The sequence below is a fragment of the Geotrypetes seraphini genome, chromosome 4 (assembly GCF_902459505.1).
Source record: "Geotrypetes seraphini chromosome 4, aGeoSer1.1, whole genome shotgun sequence".
Taxonomy (NCBI): Eukaryota; Metazoa; Chordata; class Amphibia; order Gymnophiona; family Dermophiidae; genus Geotrypetes; species Geotrypetes seraphini.
The window spans coordinates 253954956-253978213 of NC_047087.1; the positions used below are offsets into that span (position 1 = coordinate 253954956).

At 42.0% G+C, this 23258-nt stretch overlaps 1 protein-coding gene across 5 annotated transcripts in view; it reads right to left on the reverse strand.

The window, feature by feature from the left end:
- The window catches only part of PRKG1 (protein kinase cGMP-dependent 1), a 1424783-nt gene that overhangs the window by 1120142 nt on the left and 281383 nt on the right, over positions 1-23258 (reverse strand). The window lies entirely within an intron of this gene.

Consider the following 23258-nt stretch of genomic DNA (forward strand, 5'->3'; position numbering starts at 1 on the left):
CTCCCAAGTCTCTTTCTTGGGAGGTCTCTCCAAGTACCGCCCCGGACATCCTGTATTCGTGCATGAGATTTTTGTTACCGACATGCATCACTTTACACTTATCCAGGTTGAACCTCATTTGACATGTTGATGGCCATTTCTTGAGTTTGGTTATGTCACGTTGCAAATCTTTGCAATCCCTTTGCATCTTCACTACTCTGATTAACTTTGTATCGTCCACAAATTTAATCACCTCACTCATTGTAACAATGTCTAGGTCATTCATAAAGATGTTGAAGAGCACAGGTCCAAGCATTGAACCCTGTGGCACCCAACTGGTGACGCTCTTCCAGTCCGAATATTGTCCATTTACCCCCACTCTCTGTTTCCTATGCTCCAGCCAGTTTTTAATCGACGTGAGTATTTCACCCTCGATTCCATGGCTTGCAATTTTCCAAAGTAGTCATTCATGTGGAACCTTGCCAAACGCCTTCTGAAAATCCAGATATACAATGTCGACCGGGTTACCCTTGTCTATCTGCCTGTTTACTCTTTCAAAGAAGTGCAGCAAATACGTCAAACACGATCTGCCTTTGCTGAAATCGTGTTGATTGGTCCTCATCAGCCCATGTCCGTCAAGGTGATCAATGATGCGGTCCTTTATCAGCTTCTCTATCATCTTTCCCGGTACCAAGGTCAGACTCACCGGTCCGTAGTTACCCGGATCCCCCCTCAAACTTTTCTTGAAGATCGGTGTAACATTTGCCACCTTCTAGTCTTCCGGAAGCAATTCAGCTATAGTCCCTTTCAGTTCCTTGATGACCCTCAGATGGATGCCATCCAGTCCCGGGGATTTAGCGCTCTTTAGCCTATCAATATGCCTGCATATCTCATCTAGACTGACCATCAATCCTGTCAGTTTCTCTTCTTCGTTTCCAGCATATAGCCTGATGGGTTCCGGTATGCTGTGTATATCTTCTTTGGTAAATACAGATACAAAAAATGTGTTCAGTTTGTCGTCGATTTCTTTGTCTTCCTTTAGCACTCCCTTTATTCCACGGTCATCCAATGGTCCCACTGCTTCCTTCGTGGGTCATTTCCCCTTAATATATCGAAAGAAAAGCTTGAAGTTTTTCGCCTCCTTGGCTCTTTTTTCCTCTTTTGGCCCTTTTCACTGCCTTGTGGCTCCTGCGTTGATGTTGTTTGTGCTTATTCCAGTTTTTGTCTGATTTTGACCTTTTCCATTCCTTAAACAAAGTTTTCTTGTCTTTGATTGCTTCCTTCACCTCTACAGTGAGCCACGCTGGTTCTTTGTTTTTTTTTTCCTCTTGGATCCTTTGTTGATACGCAGTATATGTAGATTTTGCACCTCAGTGACTGTGTCTTTAAAAAGGGACCAAGCTTTCTCTAGCGTTATTACATTGCTTATCCTCTTCTTAATCTTCTTCCCCACCATGAGTCTCATCCCTCCATAATTTCCCTTTCAGAAGTTCAACGCTGTGGCCGTCATTCTGGATCGATGTTTCTTCCCTGCATCCAGGTCAAAGTGGATCATATTGTAATCACTGCTTCCCAGCATCCCTTCTACTTCTACACCTTGTGCCGGTCCTCGAAGTCCGTTCAAAATGTATTTTCCTTGACAAGTTGTTCCAGGAAGCAACCGCCTACAGCATCCAGGAACTTAGTCTCCCTAGCGCAGCCGGAGGCGTCTAGGTTCCAGTCTATCCCCGGATAGTTGAAGTCACCCATGATAACTGCATTGCCTCCCTTGCAGTTGCATTTAATCTTGTCCGTCATTTCTCCATCAATTTCTTCGGACTGCCCTTGGGGTCGATAATAGATGCTGATCTTCGTTTCCAGTTCATTTGTTCCCGGAATTTTGATCCATAGAGATTCTAACTTATCTGTCGGTTGTAGTGTGTTCTCTCCAGTAGATTCAATTCCCTCTTGTTCCCACACTCTTCAAGGCTCTTCAAGGAGGAAATTATATTCCAAATTGTTTTTCACAAGTGAGTCCACACCTGAGTGTTTTGCTCCCAAGGAACTTTGAGTCAGAAGGAGTTTATATGATACAACAGTTTAGTTTCTATTTCATCTGTTAGCACTTAGTGAAAATACACTAGGTGAAAATTCAAGAGCTCTCAAGAGCTGAGGGCTCTTCAGACTTTGGATAAGTATACAAGAGTCTTTAGCTAAAGCCATGCACGTTTCACACCTCTCCTCCAGAACAGGTCAATTCCAAAAGTAAGTCAACAAAGGAGCTTTACAGTAGTCTTCAAGAGGATCCTGACCTCAAATTAACACAATAACGGGCCCATATTGTTTCCTGAATTAAACAAAATTCTAATACCTCACAATCTGGTGAGCTTTGAACCAGAACTGTCCTTATTCTGCCAAATTCTCAGATAAGCAAAATACTGAGATCCCGAAGCTCAAAAATTTTCCATGCAGGTAAGACTCAATAAATCAGTCTTACTGGCATGGAAGCTCAGCTTCCGATGCATAAAAGGGTTCTCCATGACTGCTTCCAATCCCAGTAGAAACCATAGATAATCCTATGCAAATGTATTACAAGGAACCCATTAGTATTATAATGTGCACTCCGTGTAATGCTCAAAATGGAACATCCACTTTTTACAGACAAAATTTTCAGTCAGGGCAGGAGCTGCCATTAGCTGTTTTGACGTGTGTTGTGTGCATGTATGTCCAATGCACATAACACATTCACAACAGTTTTGCCCATTTTAGGGCCACAATAAAAAAAAAAGTCCACAACTGAGTTGGCAGACCCTGCTCTCCCTCTACTGGCTCAGCTGATTGTAGCTCCAAAGCCTCAGTCAGCTGAACCAGCAGGGGAAACCCCAATCAGCTGAAACGGCAGGATTCTCTAAAACCACCAATCAGCTGAGCCAACATGGGGAAAGCAGAGCCACAATCAGCTTCAGGGCTTCCCCTGCTGGCTCAGCTGATTGTGGCTCCGGAGCCACGATCAGCTGACCCATAGAGAAAGCAGCAACAGGAGAAGGAAAAAAGAGCTGACAGGAGGGATGGAAGGAAGAGCTATGCCTACCCTTTTGCACTCCTGAGCAGGTGCTAGGCACAGTTCCTCCCCCTCACCACCCTAACCATTATACACACCTGAAAATAGATATACCACCAACAAAGACACTACACAATACAGTACCCAAAAACTAGGGGCTCAAACCACAGCACTGCCCTAGTGATTCCATTTATTCACTCCCTCCACCCATCTACCATCAAAACAAATAAACTTACACAAATTAACTTTGAAGAAGGCTGGAAGGGTACATCTATTGTATACAGTTATCACCAGTCATACCATAAGACAGCTGGGATAGCCTTAAGAGTATCACTTCAGAGATACAGACCAAGGCCTAGCCAGCATAGTTGTTCATAATTATACTGCCTTCATAATACCGATGCCACAATCTCTGCTCTCCTATTTTATGTCAATTACTCTCCATGCCAGCATGTATTCCTCCATCCCAGTCATCACAGGCCAGGGCAGATATAGTAACCTGAGTCACCTTTCTCACAGCAAATCCTTACCACACAGACCCCACTAACTTAGGCCTATTCCCATTACCCCCCTCCAAAAAAAAATAACCTCAAAATTGCACTGGCAAATGCAAGGTCCGTAAACAATAAAGACATTATACTAAATGATCTCCTTGCAGACAATAACTGGGACATCTTTCTAATTAAAGAAACCTAGCTTAAAGGCAATGATGGCGCTTCCTTAGGTATGCTTTGTCCACCAAGATATCAAGTGATAGCTTGTTCATGCACCGACACTAGAGGTGGAGGAGTAATTGCCATCCTTAAGTCCAGCCTCAACCCAAGACTGATAAATGCCATCACACTAGATACGTTAAGAGTGCCTCACTAAAACCCGAGAAAACTAAGATCTTTCTTGCTAGCCCCAACGACAAACTCAGGGAAACCTCCATTCAACTCAATGGTCAAAATTTTGAGATAGCAAATCACATCAAAATCTTGGGAGTTACTCTAGACCGACACCTAACGTTCGAGAAACACACTAACCAACTGACTAAAAAATGCTTCGCTATTTTATGGAAACTAAGAACCATAAAAAAATATTTTGACATGGAGTCCTTTAGGATACTACTAGTTCAATCCACCATATTATCTACCTTAGACTATTGTAATATCACATACCTAGGGTCAACCAAGAAAATATTGCTAAGACTTCGCCTGGTTCAAAATGCGGCTGTTCTTCTGATCTTTGGATTAAAAAAGTTTGACCAGGTAAGCCCTTTTTACATGCAACTTCATTGGCTCCCTTTCGAAACTAGAGTTATTTTTAAATTCGTTTGCATTTGTTATAAAGCACTCTTCGGACTACTACCATCATACTTATCTATCTAACTAAAATTATTCTCATCAAATAAGAACACAAGAAGTTTGGGTATGTTTATGTACCCCGCTCTGAAAGCCTGTCATTTTAAAAGTTTATTAGACAAAACTCTGGTTTTTCAAGTGGGGAAAATGAACTCATGGCTGGGTCCTCTAATTGCCCAATTCCAATCTTACCTTGAGTTCAGAAAATCGATAAAAACCTATTTGTTTGGTAAATTTATGCAAAGATTTTACATTATATTACATTATACTGCTTCATATTGTATTTAACTGTATTGTATTCCACTGAATTCTACTGTATTTTGTGTCCTCGCTGATATGTCTCAGTTCTCTTGCTGTGAACCGCCCGGAACTTCCGGTTGGGCGGTATATAAGAAAACAAATTATTATTATTATTGGTGGGTCACAACAGAGACCTAACCTTTGCCTTGATATACAGAGCACTGCACTCTCCAATGACCATCTTAGATGACCTGTTATCCGTCTTTGGCAAACTGGTCATCACATTCAGCCAGGTCATCATACTTGGAAACTTTAACTTCACAAGCTACCCAAATGAGACTGGATCCCCAGCAGACTTCACTTCATTATCGGATCTAGGCTTCCAGTAAATGGTCCTCTCACCAACTCACTCTGAGGGGCACATCCTAGACCTAATCTTTATTTAAAAATATGCTCCACTCACCACTGGAACTCCTGGCTACACTATCAAAATAATACCCTGGTCTGAACACCAGTTGATTACATTCCACTACACCTATACAACTACTCAATTGTCAACCAAGAAGCAAACCCAACATAAGAAAGTATACAACAACGCTGTCAACTTAGAGGATTTCTCCCCAGGCCTTTCCAACCTAGTGGAAACTTTAAAACCCAATTCTGAATCAGTTGATTAGGCTGCCATGGACAGGCACACTGAGGTAAAAATCCTATATGAAGGGCTAGCGCCAGTCAAAGAGATCAAATATTTTCCCCACAAATTCTCCACCCCCCTCCCCGGTTTACCAACAACTTAAGAACTAAGAAAAGAGAACTAAGGAAAACAAAAAGAAAATGGTACAAATGTAATGACAGGTCCAAATGGAAGGAACTGCATGAAGGATATAAAAAAGCCACCCTAGAGACTAAAAAGATATACTATTCCCAACAACTATTAAAGACCCCCACTAGATCAAAAATCTGTTTAAACTAACAAAAAAGATACAATATTGCAAGGAGACAACCAATGCCTTAACACTGAATTAGACAGCAAAACACTCTCAGACTACGCTGACAAAGTAGACAAAATATGGTCTCACCTCGACTCCACTGCGCTTCAGATATTGCTCCCCCGTGACTCAGACAAGATAATTAAAACTACAACTGGGAACCTAACTCACTTCGAAACTGTCTCCCATGATGGTATCACTGAGATACTAGACACTATTCGCCGATCTGGCTCAAACCTAGACCCCTGTGAAAGATGCCTTTGTAGACTCCATCCTTCCTCTCATCAACACCTCTCTACAAACAGGCAAAATGCCTGCCAACTGGAAGTCAGTGGTCATTAGACCAATCTTAAAAAACCCCACACTCGACCCTAATGTGCCTGGCAAATTTAGACCTGTCTCCAACCTACCCTTCGTCTCCAAGATCCTGAAAAATACTGTTAAACTAATTACACTCTTTCAGTGACAAACAAGGAGCCCTATCTACCTTCCAATCAGGATTCAGAAAATTCCATAGTATGGAAACTGTCCATCTTGGAAACATATGGATAAGGGTAATGATATCCTTCTGGTGCTGCTGGATCTCAGTGCGGCATTTGACACTATTGACCATCCTCTCCTCCTTACATGGCTCTCTGAAATTGGTGTCCAAGACAGTGCATTACAATTGTTCACCTCCTTCCTGAATAATAGATCCCAAAGCATACTTCTCAATGATGTGGTATTGAAACCGATCAAGTATGGCTCTACTATCCCCCTTATTATTCAATCTCTACTTTAGATCTGTTCTAGACAGCCCACAAATACCAAATAGATTCACTCCTTTGCAGATGACAGCCAATTATACCTACTACCAGGAGAAACCCATGATGCCCAAATCGCGAAACTCCTAAATTGCCTCTCAGAAATCAAAAACTGGATGTCCGTTAACAAATTACAACTAAATGCCTCCAAAACAGAACTCATTTGGATCCACAAAAAACCCTGCAACTACATCCATCCCTCTCTACACTGGAACTGAACTACCATAACTGCAAAAGACCAAGCACATAGCCTAGCAATGCTCCTTGACTCCAACCTATCGCTTTCCAACCACATCTCTCAGGTGGTATCTTCCTCATCTTACTACCTGCATCAACTCTAGAATATAAGGAACTTCTTTTCTGAGTCTGACTTCACCCAACTACTCTATACCTTAGACCTCTCCCACATGGACTACTGCAACTCGCTACTCAACAGTCTCATGGCAAAGAACATACGACATTTCCAGCATGTACAAAATGCAACAATCAGATTTCTAAAATACTCCCATCTCCCAACCCTGTCTCCCAGGCTCTATCATCAGCTCACTGGCTGCCCATATTCAAATGTTGTGTCTTCAAGGGCCTTTTGCTAGCATTCAAATCCTTGCATGACATGGTGCTGGGCTACATGACAACCAAGCTTCCCCCATACATGCTGAACAGGTCCATTCACTCCCAGGATGAAATATGCCTCATAACACCTCTTGGCCATGCCCTTCAACTGCAAACTGCCAAATGATGTTACTATTCCCTCTTCATACTGAGTCATTGGAATCAACTGCCTCCACAGATTAGATCCCCTGAAGGACTCCTCAACATTAAGAAAGCAATAAAAACATACCTGTTCACCTAACTCTCCCATCCAAGACCAACAGATTACAAAGAAATGTATATTGATACAAGATCCTCAGTATGTGTCACATTAGGATAAAACTTGTATTGAAAAATCTTGCACTGTAGCTATGACAAATTTAACCTGTAAAACTGTATATTATGGATATTGGTATTAGATCCCTAGTATGTGATGAGTTAGAAGAAAAACTTGTACTGTAACTATGGGAAATTGTAACCTGTTAACTGTATATTGTGTATGTTGACCTGTAAACCATCCTGAGCTCTTTGGGGAGGATGGGATAGATAATAAATTAAATAAATAAATAATTTTTACTGGGGCACTTTGCACAAATAGCATGCACATAATTTGCATGTTATTGTGCTGAGCATCACCCTGTAAATTAAAACTCTCCCAAAACAGTATTTATTACTGTGTTGTTGGAGCGTTGTGCATCCTGCCCCAAGACCAATCCAGCTCTAGCCTCCCACCTTCCCACAGGGAACTCCTGGAAATCATCCTTTTCTCTCCACCTGGAGACCATACCTCAATAAACACAAACACATCTTTGAGCTAGCATACAGATTCAGACATAAATCTTTAGTAAGAGCCCACAATGGTCTTCCACACCTAGCTTCAAGCTACTGTACAGAGAATCTTATTTGATGCCTGGAGTTGCCAGTCAATGGAGATGGAGGTGCTGAGATGAAGTCTGAAAATGTTTGGGATAGAGGGAGAGTAGTGGTGGGAACAGGGTTCAAGTATGGGATCTTAAAGACTTAACTAACAGTTCTAAGTCATCTGCAAGTTGCCAGTCGAGGTGGAATGCCAGCCCTGGGGAAGTAGAGAGATGCCCACCAGTGCTAGAGCAATCCACAGGAAGATCTAGCTTGTTTATTTACCCAAAGTAATACAAAAACAGGTAAGAAGACACCTGGTCAGACTGAATGGACTAATTGGTCCTTATTTGTCATCATCTAAGACGTTGCTGTTATAAAGTAATTCTATCTGCTATTAGTGAAGATTGGTAGCATGGCTAGGACTAATATATTGAGATCATTTTAAATACTCATTAAAATAAATGTAACTATCTATCAATCATTCTATACAGAGGTTTGAAATACGGACTGAAAATTGTTTTAACAACCGTAGGGGAAAAAAAAACTGCATTGAGAAACTCATTTCAGAAGTATGCTTCCCTTTTTCAGAAAATGGGGGGTGTTTTATGAAGAATTATATCACCCAACATCAGGCAATTAGCAAATATAAATTGTTCTGGTAATGAGAAAAGAAGAGACTGTTAAAGCCTCATAAGTCATTTTCACTATGCACCAACTGAATATAAATATGATAATTAGCTGGAGTAAATGTAGCAAAATGGGACTAGAATGTTACAGAAGCAGCATATGTAGTCTAGCATCCCGTTTTTAATAAGTCATTTATTATTTTCCAGATACAAATACATAAAATTGTAGTCATAGACCTTTTAATCAGGATATTGAAGAAGTAATTTGTTAGTCTTTTTCCAATATTTGTGGCCATATACACCCATAAAAAGTATTTTATAAAATACCCAGGGCCACATTAAGGGATGACAAATAGGGCAATTGCCCTGGACCCCCATGTTATAGCGGCTCCCATGCTACAGGAGACATAACCTGGAGGCAGGCTTTGGGACTTCCTCCCCCGTTTCTGCTCTGATCTCCTGTATGCCTAAAACCAGCCCTGAAATAGTGACTGGCTTAAATGTACACACCAAGAGGAACATGGGTGGAGAGCTCAAATATGGATGGCGAGGTTCAACTACTGACATACCTGTTGTGAACAAGGGTGCCGGAGTTGTGATCAGGGGGTTTAGGTAGGTGTCAGGTAGAGTAAGGATTGTAGGAGGCCTTCAGATTCTACTTGGAGATGATGCCTGTGTTGGGGGATTTCAGGTCTTATCAGGAGGACTGGGTGTGTTGGAGGGGGTCAGAGAGGTGATTGGAAGGGAGCGGATATGTTTATGTTTATTAAAATTTGATAGATCAATAAAATTACTAAATAAATAAATAAAAAGGAACGCCATATAAAATAGGATAGCACACAGAGAACACACACATAACATATAAAAACATTAAATACATTGTGCATTTAAGGAACCAGGTTGTGTTGGGAGGTCCAATCAGGGAGATAGGTCAAGGAGCAGGGGTATTGGTTGCCAGGGAGGGATGTGGAGATGGAGCACTGCTATGCCAGTGATTTCTATATATGGGTAGGCCCACACCACATTACTGCATTGTCAGAAAGTGTGGATTTTCCTATGCTTTCATTCCAGGTAAAACATTCCATGTAAATGCAGGCAACCCCCCTGGATTTACCTTACAGTAATTTGGGTGTTAACTGTGCTTACGTAAGTGCAAAATTTACTACACTTCAGTAAAAAGGGCTGTATGATAGGTGTTTATTGGATAAACACTGGAAACGCTGCTCTCTCACTCTTTCCTTGTGTCGTAGCCATGGGAGCATGTCCCCCTCCCTCTTTGGTCTTGGGTCTCCTTCAAACCTACAGCACCCCCTTAAAGTCTGGTGGGGATACTGACACCCCACCAGCCTAAGAAATGCAATGCCCGAGTCGCTCCCCTCCTCCTCGCACTGATTTGTAATGCAATTGTACATGGCATGCCCCAAGCTGGCTGACGCATGGACTTCGAGCATGCTCAGTTTGGGCCATGCTTGCTTGGGGACTCCTGCAGATGGGGGCAGGAGGCATGCCATTGGCTTCTGCATTAAAGAATCGGTGTGAGGAGAAGGGGTGTGGCTTGGACATTGCATTTCTTTGGCATAAATGATGTTAAAGTACATATCTGAAGTCATCAGAAAAGATACCAATTCAAATTGATTTTTATACCGTCAATAAAGCCTACATTTACAATTGACAAATGTCCAGGATTAAATGTCCTGTACCTAATTAGCCTACAACAAAATGTAACAGCAAATCTTTCTAATAGTTTGAGGCTAATGATATTAAAATTTACAAGTAAAGAGGGAATTCATCAAGCAGTTAAAGGGTTAAGTCACAGCAAATGGCCCTTACTGTGACTTCAACAGCCTAATGTTGCAGAGCCAACAATACCACGGTAATATTTAAGTCACCGCGTATTGCTAAGTAATGAGATTCAAATGCATGTTTTGCATTTCATTACTGTGCAATTTGCTTAACGTGGCTTGTGGTGAAATACCTCAGGTAGCGTTAGGGCTCAAAACTGATGGCAAAATAACCCCAGCTCTTTGCTATGGTTATTCTACCATCCATGAGCATCAGGCCATGAAAAGCCATGGCCTGATGCTCCCGGGCTGCAGAGATAAAGTTCCTCCATGGTCCGAACCCCGTATGCTGACCCCCTCCCCCCTGTGACCAAACCCCCCCATACTGATTCCTCATGGTACGAACCCCCCCCCTATGTGTCCCCTCCCCTTGTCACAAAATTACCAATGTTACCTATGTTACGCCTCCCCTTTGTCACAAAATTACCAATGATTGGGATGGTGTGGAGCTAAAGCAGAAGGAGGGACTTTTTCTTGATACAGCCTTCGGGCGAAACATGTCGGAATGACAGGTCCCTTCCCGATAACTACTGACAAAGGGAAAACTCAGAAAATGCAGAAAAAAAAGATAAGTTGAAAGATTAATTAATTATTTATTTATTTATTCAAGCACTGAAGTATAGAAGCACTAATGCTCTAAAGCACTTTATATAAAACATAACGGTCCGATGAGGAGGCTAGTGCCACATAGTATTTGGCCACTCAAACCAATTGGCTAATACTGGCACTTCAGAAGACCAATGAATAAGTAAAAATTATAAACGAACATGTTATGAAGTACTGTTTGTGGAGAACACGACCCCTCCCCTTGTGGCATAAACCCCCCATATTGACCCCTCAAGCCCACTAAACCCCCCTGGTGACTACCTTGATAATCCCTAGTGGCCTGGGGGGAGGCAGCCAGGAGTGATTCCTCATCGCTCCTAGCTTCTTTGGTGTCAGAAAGGAAATGTCACCCTAAGCAGCTGTCTCACGATATGGCCACTAGGGGCACCATTTTCTTTGTGGCACTGGAGAGGCCAGAGCATCACCCCCACCTCTGGACCCCACTGGACTACTATAAAGCATCACTGTAAAAGTGTGCACTATCATTCATTATAAGGTAGTCCTACTATATAAAAAAGGGACAGGGTGTAAACACCACGTGCTAATGTGTGTTAATGTAACTTGATAGTGCCTTTTCGTAAATCTATCCTAAAATGAGGTCCATTTTATTTCCAAAATGTACTAAAACTTGCAATCTGTGACTGCTTGCATTGTGCTGCTAGTAAACTACGCATAAGAAGGCAACGCAAGCAGTTAGAGCTGGATTCAGCAAACGATGTTCAATATTTGACACTGCATAAAATCAGGGCCAAAGTGCCCTTATAAAATCATGTTTAGCACTGTTTTCCATGCCTAATTTGAGGCACCAAACTCATGCCTGATGAAATTCCTAGTTATATTAGAACTTTTTTCTCTCTCCAGATTTTTCGTAAATTGATGAAAACAAAGCCATTTCAACAGTTTGGGGGAAATGTACTAAGGTGTGTTAATTGTCTTTTGTTTAGTAATTCACATGTTAGTTAAACCGATTCCCTGTTTACTGAAGCCTTATGTAAATCGAGCCCCTATTTCAGGAGATGATACGATATATAAATCTAAGGCTTAGATTAGATTAGATTAGAACCTGGCATACATGCACAACTTGTCAAAATGCCCCCGACATGCCTATGAGCAAAAAAAAGCAAGGGCGGTGTCTTTTCAACCAATGATTAAATCTTTATTCAGAAACAAATAGTCCCAAGGATCCCTGTTTTGGCGTATCAGTGATGCCTTCTTCAGGGGACACTTGGGGCACGATTCACTAACCTGCACAATCGGGCCCGATCCGGGCCCAATCCAGGCAGATCCGACGAATTCACAAAAAACAAATATGCAGATGGGGGCGATCAGAGGAACGCCTCCATCTGCCTGCCCGGATCACTGGTGTGTGATCTGCGCGCATGCGCAGACTATCTGTAGATGGACTGCGCATGCCCATCCAAGCCGGGGCCATTTTTGTTTTGTTTTTACTCTTCTGCATGCACCCTCCTGTTCTCCCCTTCCAGGCCTTGCTCTTGCCACCCAGACTCTCCTACTCTCTGCCGGCTTCCTTGCAGTGTGAGCCCACGGGTTCAAAGCGGGGCTGAAGTGCAGCATGCAGCTCCGCTTTAAACCCATGGGCTTGCTCTGCAAGGAAGGCGGCAGAGAGTAGGAGTTCAGGGCAGAAAGCAGGGCTGGAAGATCGGGGCAGAGAGCAGGGACAGACGCCGCAGGTTTCATTTTCGGGGCAGAGAGCAGTGCTGCAAGATCGGGTTGAGCAGGCAGGATACATGGGACAGAGCAGGGCTGCAAGATCGGGGCGAGCAGGCAGGAGACACGGGGCAGAGCAGAGTTGGAGAGTCGGAAAGGCGTTTTCGACTGGTCCCCAGCAGTCGCTTTTCAGGAAGAGCGGAAAGCCCAGTCGAATCGCAAAATTTTTTTGGGGAATTGCGTCCCTGCCTACTTTGCATGCAGTTCCTCTCATTTGCATGCGTGGATTGTAATCGAATCGCTACACAGGTTAGTGAATAGTGCAGGTGGGAAATCTGGTTGCAAATTGCTCGCAAACCGATTGATACACGATCGGTTTGCTTAGTGAATCTAGCCCTTGGTGAATAGCAGAGTACAAAACTCACTTCTGGTAAAACTCTTGGGGCTAGATTCACTAAGCAAACCGATCGTGTACCAATCAGTTCGTGAGCCCTTTGTGACCCGATTTCCCTCTGACCCAATTCACTAACCTGTGTCCTGATCATCCTCCAATCCACGCATGCAAATGAGGGGGGACGACATTCAAATGATGGCAGGCAGCGATTCACTAGCAAAAAACCTGCAACACCGACAGGGCTGGCCAATCACAAACAAGAGACTGCTGAGGACCAGTCGCTCAGGTCCTTTCCGACTGCCCTGCCTTCTGCCGCCCTGCTCTCTGCCCTGTTTTTCTGCTCTCTGCCCCAAACTCCTGCTCTCAGCCCCGATCTCCTGCCTGCCCCAAACTCCTGTAGCCCCAACTCACCCACCCTTCCCCGCAGTGCAAGCCCATGGTTTTAACCAATGGGCTTAAAAGTGGGTTAAAACCATGGTCTTGGGAAGAAAAAAAAAAGAAATTTCCTGCTCTACCGAGCACAGAGGGCCAGCACATGCGCAAACCATCTACAGATGGGTCTACGCAGGCTCAAGGATCGCTGTTCAGTGATACAATTCAGTCTGTTGGGGGCGTGATTCCGATCGCCCTCATTTGCATGAGGATGATTTGTGAATCAGCCCCGGACATGGATCGGATCCCTCATGAATCGGAGCCGATACGAGCCCTTAGTGAATCTATCCCTTGGTTAGGAGAACGGCAACTTTCATTACACATTGCTGTACAGCGTTGCCGCTCTCCTAACCAAGAGTTTTCCCAGCAGTGAGTTTTGTACTCTGCTATTCGCCAAGTGTCCCCTGAAGAAGGCTTCACCTAAACGCCGAAACAGGGATCCTTGTTGGGACTATTTGTTTCTGAATAAAGATTTAATCATTGGGTGAAAAGACACCGCCCTTGCCTTTTTTGCTTGTCTGCTCATATTCCAAGGCAAGGTGTTCTTTCTGCTTGCCTGACATGCCTTTGGCCATCCTTCCTTTGAGTTATGAACTAGACAATTTAGGTGTCATGCCTTAGCATAGCCTGCAGCCAGATGCACTTGTAAATTTTTAATGAGTGCTAATTAACATTAATAACTGGTTGTTAGCACCTATGTTAATTGGCTCGTTACTCAATTAATTTGCAAGCACATCTTGGGCGTGCAATTCTGGGCACCATATATAGAATCCAGGGGTTAAAGAAATTTTTTTTATTTTTAAATAGAGCAAAGGAAGCTGAAAGAAATATTTAGTACCACAGAGTATCTCTTTTAATGCTCCAGATTTAGCACTACTGCAAAGTGATGGTCCACATGGATTTAAAGGCTCGGTCAAGCTTTTGAACTACTCTTTAAACTCTGAGAATCCCAAAGCTTTATTGACTTCCCATCTGCCTGCCCTCTGGGGAGAATCCATTTTCCCAGCTTCTCTCCTTAAAACTGACTCTGATGCTAGTTTCAGATGTGTTTATTTTAAGCAGTGCTTGAATTTTAATGCGCCTCATTAATTTAGTGCCAGAGAATAAAATTCATCTGGTGCTACAAGGCTCACACTCGCAAAGCACAGGGCAATTTAGCACTAGAGGTGACATAAATGAGCCCCATAAAGACATTCAAAGAATTATAAAATATGGGAAACCCTATCATCATCAGATATTTAGCTGCAATTATGCAGGGAATGAAACATTTTTTCCATTGTAAAATAAATAGAAGACCTTCATTATGGCTATGTGTTGGAAAGTAAAGCCAGATGATGTTGTTGTATGCTGGGCCTGCTAAGTGGAATGAATTGCCGTTGAGATTCAAGATTTTGGTAGATTTAGGAAAAAAAATTAAAGTATTTTTATTTGCTGAGGCGTACTTTGGGATTTGAGTATTTTTATAAGATGGCGGTATGAAAAATATATGTATTTATTTTGGTTTGGTTTTTTTTTGTATGTATGTGAAGTAAATTACATTGTGTATGTATTTTGTTACCCACCTAGTTAATAGGCGGGATATAAATTTTAGAATAAATAAATGTAATAGGTTTGAAGCTGCTGTCCAGTTGAACTCCTAAATCACTCTGTTGGCAGAAATTTGATTTTATTTTCAGAAAGCAACACTTATCCCCCCACCCCTTTTTTTTTTTTTTTTTTTTTGCGAAGCCACATTAGGCTTTTTTATCGCTAACCACAGCAGTATTAACTCCAAGTCTCACAGGTATTCTATACTCGCCGGAGTTATTACACCAAGGCCGGTGATAAAAAAACCTAATGTGACTTTGTGAAAAAAGGGAGGGGGATTAATACTTTAAATGGAGCTCTTAACTGGAATCATAGAAGGACAAAGAAATGCAAATAAAATAACTTACAACTGAACACTGATTTTTTTAAGTTTATTGATTTTCAAATCTAGAACAGTGCTTACAAATTATATATACAATTATCATCAGAGATAGCAGCTACAATCAATCAGATATTAATAAAAAATAATTGTCCCCACTCTCCATCCCACCCTAGTTTGAGAACAAAAAGAAAAGCATGAAATTATACATGAAATTAAAATCCCAGACAGCAAAATCCTCCCAAGTGGCGCAGAATGGGTAAAAGTGAACTGATTTCACTCATTCAAAAAAGTACAAATACCAGGGGACACTCAATGAAATTGCACGGAAATACTTTTCACTCAAAGAATAGTTAAGCTCCAGAACTCGTTGCCAAAGGATATGGTAACAGCAGTTAATAGAGTCTGCTATTGAGACAGACATGGGGAAAGCTACTGCTTTCCCTGGCATCGGTAGCATGGAAGGTTGCTATTATTTGGGTTTCAGGTACCTGCGACTGGATTGGCCACTATGGAAACACGAAACTGGGCTAGATGGACCATTGGTCTGACCCAGTATGGCTATTCTTATGTTTTTATGTTCTTAACTCCTAATGCAACAGATAATGTAGTGAAGTAAGTCGACCTATTGAGCTGCAGCTAACTGCATTCCACATTATTTGCTGTGCCATTAACCCGCAGTAGCAAACTGAGCTCTGCCTTAACTGCATGGCAAATCTCAACTGTTTCAGCCAAGGTTTTGCACTTGATGGGGTGAATTCTGTAAATGGGCACTAGAAAAAAAAATTGGCACTAAACTTGATTCTATAAAGAGCACATGCCCTCTACAGAATCATGCTTAGAGTTGATTCCCATGCTTAATGTTTGGTGCAAGACTTATATAGGGTTACCCTATGGCCTCAGAAAAAGGAGGACAGATTGAGACATCCGGGTTTTACTTCCATTACTTTCAATGGAAGTAAAACCCAATTATCCGAATCTGTCCTCTTGTTTTCTAGAGCCAAATGGTGACCCTACACTTACGTCTACTGAAACTTGGTATAAATGCGGTTGCCCAAGTTAAGCACACGGAGGCAGTATTCTATAAGAACACATGTAACTTTTCAGCATGCCCCCATGTCCATGTTCCTTCTGTGGCCGCACTCCCTCTTGAGTTGCACGCCATTATTTATTTTAAAAAATTTATATACCGTACATTATTTACACGGTTTACATAATCACAATCATAAATGTTGAATAAACATTTTAACCAATTATCATAAAATTTGATCATCAAATAATACGTTTAGCAGATATTTACATTATGTAACATCTCAACTCAGAAAGGCACTAACAAATAATTGTGTCTTCCACATCTTCTTGAAACCCATTCCGCATGTGCAAAATCGCAAAACACCTGGCAGAGCATTCTAGAGTTTCGCACCTCCCACCAATAACATAGCCCCACCAATCCTGGAATGGGAACTTACCATCCTTTCAAAACAGCAGGAGATACAGGATACAAAATCTGATGGATTATGGACAAGACTTTGAAATGTACTCTTTGCTGCATTGGTAACCAGTGCAACTGTTGCAAAAACGGCGTTAGGTGCTATGCCAGACGTGTGCACATATTCTATTGGATGCAACTTAACATCACTAATAGATTGTTAGCGTCTAACATTTATTGGTTCAGTAGCCAATTAATTTGCACATGCATCTCAGGAGCACACCCAAAGTTTAGTGCACAAATCTAGGCTCCACGTATTGAATCCGGTGGAATGTGTGTTAACTTTTACAGCCAATTAGATATGTCTCTTTACATAATCAGCACCAAAAAACTCTGGAGCAATAATGTATTAATAATAGCTCAGTTAACTTTAACTTTGCCTATCTATGCAATTCTTTTGACAAAATGACTACTATAAAATGAATCCTTGGCCCTATGCAATTAAACTTGCACTAAAAAGATTATACTCTTCGATCTGGTAAATTTTTATGTAAAATTTAAAACACCAACTACCATGCTAAGTAAAAAAATGCAAGCTAAAACGTGCCCTCCCTAGCAATGCCTAGGTACTAACACAGACATTAAAGCAAAAAGGTATGACATCCAAGCTAGCTACTATGATAATCAATTCCGCCTCCCTCTAACATGCATGAAGGGAAGTAGAAAAAAAAAGGAATAACATTTTCACTCTGCAAAATTAAACCAGTTTTCCAAAAGAAAAGATGAGAAAAGATTGTTGGGAAATTTTTGCCTCTTTGTAGATGATACCAAAATCTGAAAGAGGGTAGACACACTGGAAAGTGTGGACAACATGAGGCTGGATCTTGCAAACTGTGAAGAATGGTCCAGAAGAATGGCAACTAAGATATAATGGCTCCATGATAAACTCGTGTTGCTGTCTCGATCTACCAGGCTGATCAGCCTTCCTCTCCCCAATGTTCCCCACTGCCGCCCCAAGCTCTCCCTGTAGAAGCGTCACGCTGACCAGCATTCCGCTCCCCGACGTCAATTCTGACATTGGAGATGAAATTCTGGGCCAGTCAATCGCTGCCTGGCTGGCCCATAACTTCTTCTCTGATGTCAGAATTGACGTCGGGGAGCGGAATGCTGGTCAGCACAATGCTTTTGCAGGGAGAGCTTGGGGCAGTGGTGGCTTGGGGGCCTGTTCCCTGATGGTGGCAGCAAACCTAGTGGCTTGGGGGCCTGTTCACCGATGGCGGTGGCAGCGGCAAACCTAGTGGCTTGGGGGAGGGCAAGGAGAAAGGGAAAAAGAAAGAAAGGGGGCAGGCATGAAGACAGAAAGAAGGGGGGCAAGGAGACAAAGAAAAAAGAGAAACAGAAAGAAGGGGGGAACAGGGAGACAGAAAGAAAGGGGGCATGGAGAGAGAGAGAAAGAAAGAAAGGGAGGCAGGGAGAAAGAAAGGAAAAGATGGGGGAGAGAATGAGGTCTAGAGGAGAGGAAGCATACAGGAGGCTGAAAGAAGGGAAGAAATATTGGATGCACAGTCAGAAGAAGAAAGTGCTACCAGAGACTCATGAAATCACCAGACAACAAAGGTAGGAAAAATGATTTATTTTCAGTTTAGTGATCAAAATGTGTCCATTTTGAGAATTTATATCTGCTGTCTATATTTTGCACTATGGCCCCCTTTTACTAAACTGCAATAGCGTTTTTTTAGCGCAGGGAACCTATGAGCATCAAGAGCAGCACCGCTCCCGGCGCCAAAAACTGCTCTCGTGGTTTAGTAAAAAGGGAGGGGGTATATTTGTCTATTTTTGTATTGTTGTTACTGAGGTGACATTGCATAGAGTCATCTGCCTTGATCTCTTTGAAAAAAAACCCGGAATATGAATAATTAATATTTTCTCTGTCTCTCAGTGTGCTTTATGTTTTTTTAATAAAATGTTATTGTTGATAGATCATTTTGACTTGGTCATTTTAAAAGTAGCTCGCAAGCCATAAAAGTGTGGGCACCCATGGTTTAGAACTAAAGCATTTCAGTGCATAAAAGAGAGGGAGATGATTGTATCTGAGGATCTTAAGGTGGCCAAAATGCTTGATTGCCTAGGAAGAGGAATGGCCAGCAGGAAAAAGGAGGTGATAGTGCCTCTCTATAAGTCTATGATGAGACCTCATTTGAAGTACTCTGTACAATGGGTGGAAATTCTAAAACTGTCTAAACTTAGGTGCCTGGGGCGCCCTACTGATGCATAAATTAATTGAAAAACACCATTAGAAATGGCAAAAAATAGCAAGGTTGAGGTGCCTACCAGCACCTAAACAAAAGGAGCCAGAATTGCACCTATGTAGGTGTGATTCACGCATAGATAAGTGGCTGAAATGAAGGGCCAGAAAACTCTAGCCTACATTTCAGCCACCTATCTTTACTGGGGGATCCTAAAACTAGACAACATTTTGCCCTCCGCTGATTGTAGCAGGAGAATCTCTGATCAGCTGAGCTAGCAGGAATCACTGAAACTGTGGCTTCATGGAGTCCTGCTGGCTCACCTGATAGGGGGAAATTCCCCTGCCACGATCAGATCAGCTGGCTGTGGTGGGCAGAAGACCCTCCCCCCAATTGGCAGGAGAGATGCCCAGTCCCTCCTGCCTGAATGACCCCCCACACAAACCCCATACCTTTATAGGAAGACTAGCAAGAGGGATGCCAACTCCCTCCTGCCGGCAGGCTCACCTCTTCAAAATGGCGGGCCTTCCCTTTCCCGGTGCATCCCTCCATCCTCCTACAGGTAACGATGATATATAAACCTAAATCAGTTGTAGTGTTCTATTATTTCAAAAAGAGTTATGTTGAAAGTGCACTATTTATCATTCAACCCAAAAACAGAAACAACAATCTTGTGAAAATGTTACTTTTAAAGCACTGGCACTTATCTTAGTGGTCCCATAGGACTCCAGTGCTGGCTAGATTTAAAATCTCCCAACCTTCGCACATTGTCCAATAAAGTTGTTTCGATCAATACAATCTTCATCTGGGGAACCTTCGTAAACTGTGCCTTCCTTAGCGGTCACCTATCCAAATCACAGTTTTCTTTTTCAGTGGGACATTAGTGCAGTGATAGGTGACTGACTTTTTGCAGTTAAATACCTCTGTAACATGATTGCATAGGAAGCAGGCTCCTTTCAACTGAATGGAAGCTCTGGAATGAGGGGGTACAGGGTGAAGGTGAAAGGGTCAGTCTCAGGAGAAACCTAAGGAAACATTTCTTTATGAATAGGAACAACCTCCCAGCGGAAGTGATGGATAAAAAAACAAACAAACTACATCTGAATTAAAAAAATCATGAGACAAGTACAGAAGATCTTTAAGGGAGAGGGAAGAACTGTAGTGTAGAGCTTACAGTATTAGCTGGTATGGATGGGCAGAGTTGCTAAGCTGTATAGTCTTTAACTGCTGTCACTGTCTATGTTTCTATGTAAAGTATATTCCAAACAATATAAAATATTTCACACATTCCTGTTCTGGAGTTAGGCACCAAATATATGCTGCCCATTATTCAGGCTGAAGATAGCCAGCTGTCTCCCATGGCTCATGGCGAAACTGGAAATTCAATGCTGGTACCATATCCGGCGACCAACATTTAATTTCAGGGGCTTTTTTTGGGTTGGGCAAGACATAGCTAGCTAAGCCGATATTCATTGGCTGGCCAGCTAAGTCCCAACGGTCAAAGATAGACCTGCTTTCTGGGCAGGAAGTTAGCTGATCAATAATTGTGGTGACCAGCTATGATGTGTGACATAGTCGGTCACTGGGTTATCCACCAAACAGAATATTCAGTGAGAGATAGCCAGCGATCTCCCACTGAATAGCAGCGGGTAGCTGACTATATGCTATTTAGCCAGCTGGGAGCCATTCTCGGCCAGTTAAATGCACTTAATATCGAGCCCATGGATGCTATCAGCAAATCTATAATGGCTGTTCTGCAAAAAAAACAACCCCAAAACAACCTTTACAGAATACTAGCATAAATCTACATTTTCATGCCTAACCTTAGGTGCAAGCACTTACACAAACTCAAAGGATGATGGAAATGCTTTCACCTAAGTTCTCCATCAAATGATTCCAACAATTTGAAACGTAAGTTAACAATTTAAGCTCAAGAAACCTCAGAAGCGGCACTCCAAAGTACATAAAGTACTAAAACTTGTGGAGTTTTCTACCGGTATGCTTATATATCATCGGCTCAGCTATTTATTTAAACTTTTATATTTTCTAATTTTTTTAAAGACTTATCTGAAAAACTGCAACGTGGCATAGAGCCTAATATATACCCGTAGGTATTAGAATGCACCGCTGCCGAAATGCATGTTTCATATGCAAATCACTGCTTCAGGGCGCAGTATTCTAAGGTAAAAAGCCATCCCAATGTGCTGGAGAATCTCAGGATTTATCTTTGAATCCAGCTAAACCAAATGAAAAGGTTTAATAGAATTTGAAGTTATGACAGTTATAATGAAAAGTGTCTTATTTAGAAAGGGGAAATGCAGGTATAATTTCCTAAATAGTTTCTTTGTCTTTTCTGATTATTATCCTCCATTTTTCTCATCTTGGACCCACTCTTGGTTTAGTTCTATTAGGATTATATTGATAATGATTTAATTGTTGCCCTTAATAGAGTTGTAAAAATGATTATTATTATTTGGATTATAAAGTTTCCTGAATATAATCCTGTTCCTATTCAAATGTTTATATGATGTAATATGAAATAATGATAAAAAATAAAGGAAATAAAACCTCTCCTAAATAATATAAATGCACTACTTAAAAATAATAAAACACATCATACTACTAGAAACATCTTATTAGCTGATATATCTAAGCTTTGTTCCAAAAACCAGGTTTTCAGAGTCTTACGAACACCAACATAAATTGTAATGCTACTGATTTCTATTGTCAAGAAATTCCATAAAAAGATTCAGCTCTTCTAGGAGAGGTCACTTTGACAGAACGTGAGGTAAGTTGGAATTAGCAATGCTGAGAGGAATGCAAACAACTATTAATGAGTAGATTGAACTGCAACGGGTTTGACAATGATTTACCAGAGATGAATCTGGGATGATTGCAATTAATGCATAATATAGATGTCTGTATTCTTACAGGTGCTGAAAAGAATAACCATGTCACCCAATCTTGAAAGAACTCCACTGACTTCCAGGGGAGGCCGGAATTCAAAACATTTTAGATCATTGTGATTTGTTCCTTAAAATGTCTCTTACAAAAAATGATCAGATATGAGCCTGCAAGAGAGTTGAGGTCTTTCCAGCAACTGCTTCTGAGGTTAAACTGTCTTTGACCAGAAGGTCAGTGTTCAGCTACTTCAGCCCGGCATTATGACGTCATTCTTGTATTGATACAAAGATTTAGGAAGCTTCTAAAACTTTGCTCTTTGACCAAATGTTTTGATAACATTACTTTTGATTACAGGGAGTGGGATTGGAGGGGTAAGGGAGCTATTAAACATAGAAACATAGAAGATGATGGCAGAAAAGGGCTACAGCCCATCAAATCTGCCCACTCTGCTTACCTACCCCCTGCCTATGCCCTAATGACCCAATTTCCTTATCTTGACCCTCGTAGGGATCCCACATGGGTATCCCATTTATTCTTAAAGTCTGGCACGCTGTCTGCCTCGATCACCTGCACTGGAAGCTTGTTCCAATGATCAACCACTCTCTCTGTGAAGAAATACTTTCTGGTGTCGCCATGAAATTTTCCGCCCCTGAGTTTGAGCGGGTGCCCTCTTGTGGCCGAGGGTCCCTTGAGAAAGAAAATATCATCTTCCACTTCGACACGTCCCGTGAGGTACTTAAATGTTTCGATCATGTCTCCCCTCTCCCTACGTTCCTCGAGAGTGTAGAGCTGCAATTTGTTCAGTCTCTCTTCATACGAGAGACCCTTGAACCCCGAGATCATCCTGGTGGCCGTCCGCTGAACCGATTCAATTCTGCGCACATCTTTACTATAATGTGGCCTCCAGAATTGCACACAGTATTCCAGATGAGGTCTCACCATGGCCCTGTACAACGGAATTATGACTTCAGGCTTTCGGCTGACGAAACTTCTGTTGATACAACCCAATATCTGCCTTGCCTTAGTTGAAGCCTTCTCCACTTGATTGGCAGTTTTCATGTCTGCACTGATGATTACTCCTAAATCTCGTTCTGCTGAAGTCCTAGTTAAAGTTTCTCCGTTCAAGAAGTACGTCCTGCATGGATTTCCGCTTCCGAGGTGCATGACCTTACATTTCTTAGCATTGAAGCCTAGCTGCCAGGTTGAGGACCAACTTTCCAATGTAAGCAGGTCCTATGCCATATAATTCTGTAAACTGCATTCACTTACTATATTACATAGTTTGGCGTCATCGGCGAATAGTGTTATTTTACCTTGAAGCCCTTGAGTCAGATCCCCTATGAATATGTTGAAAAGGAGT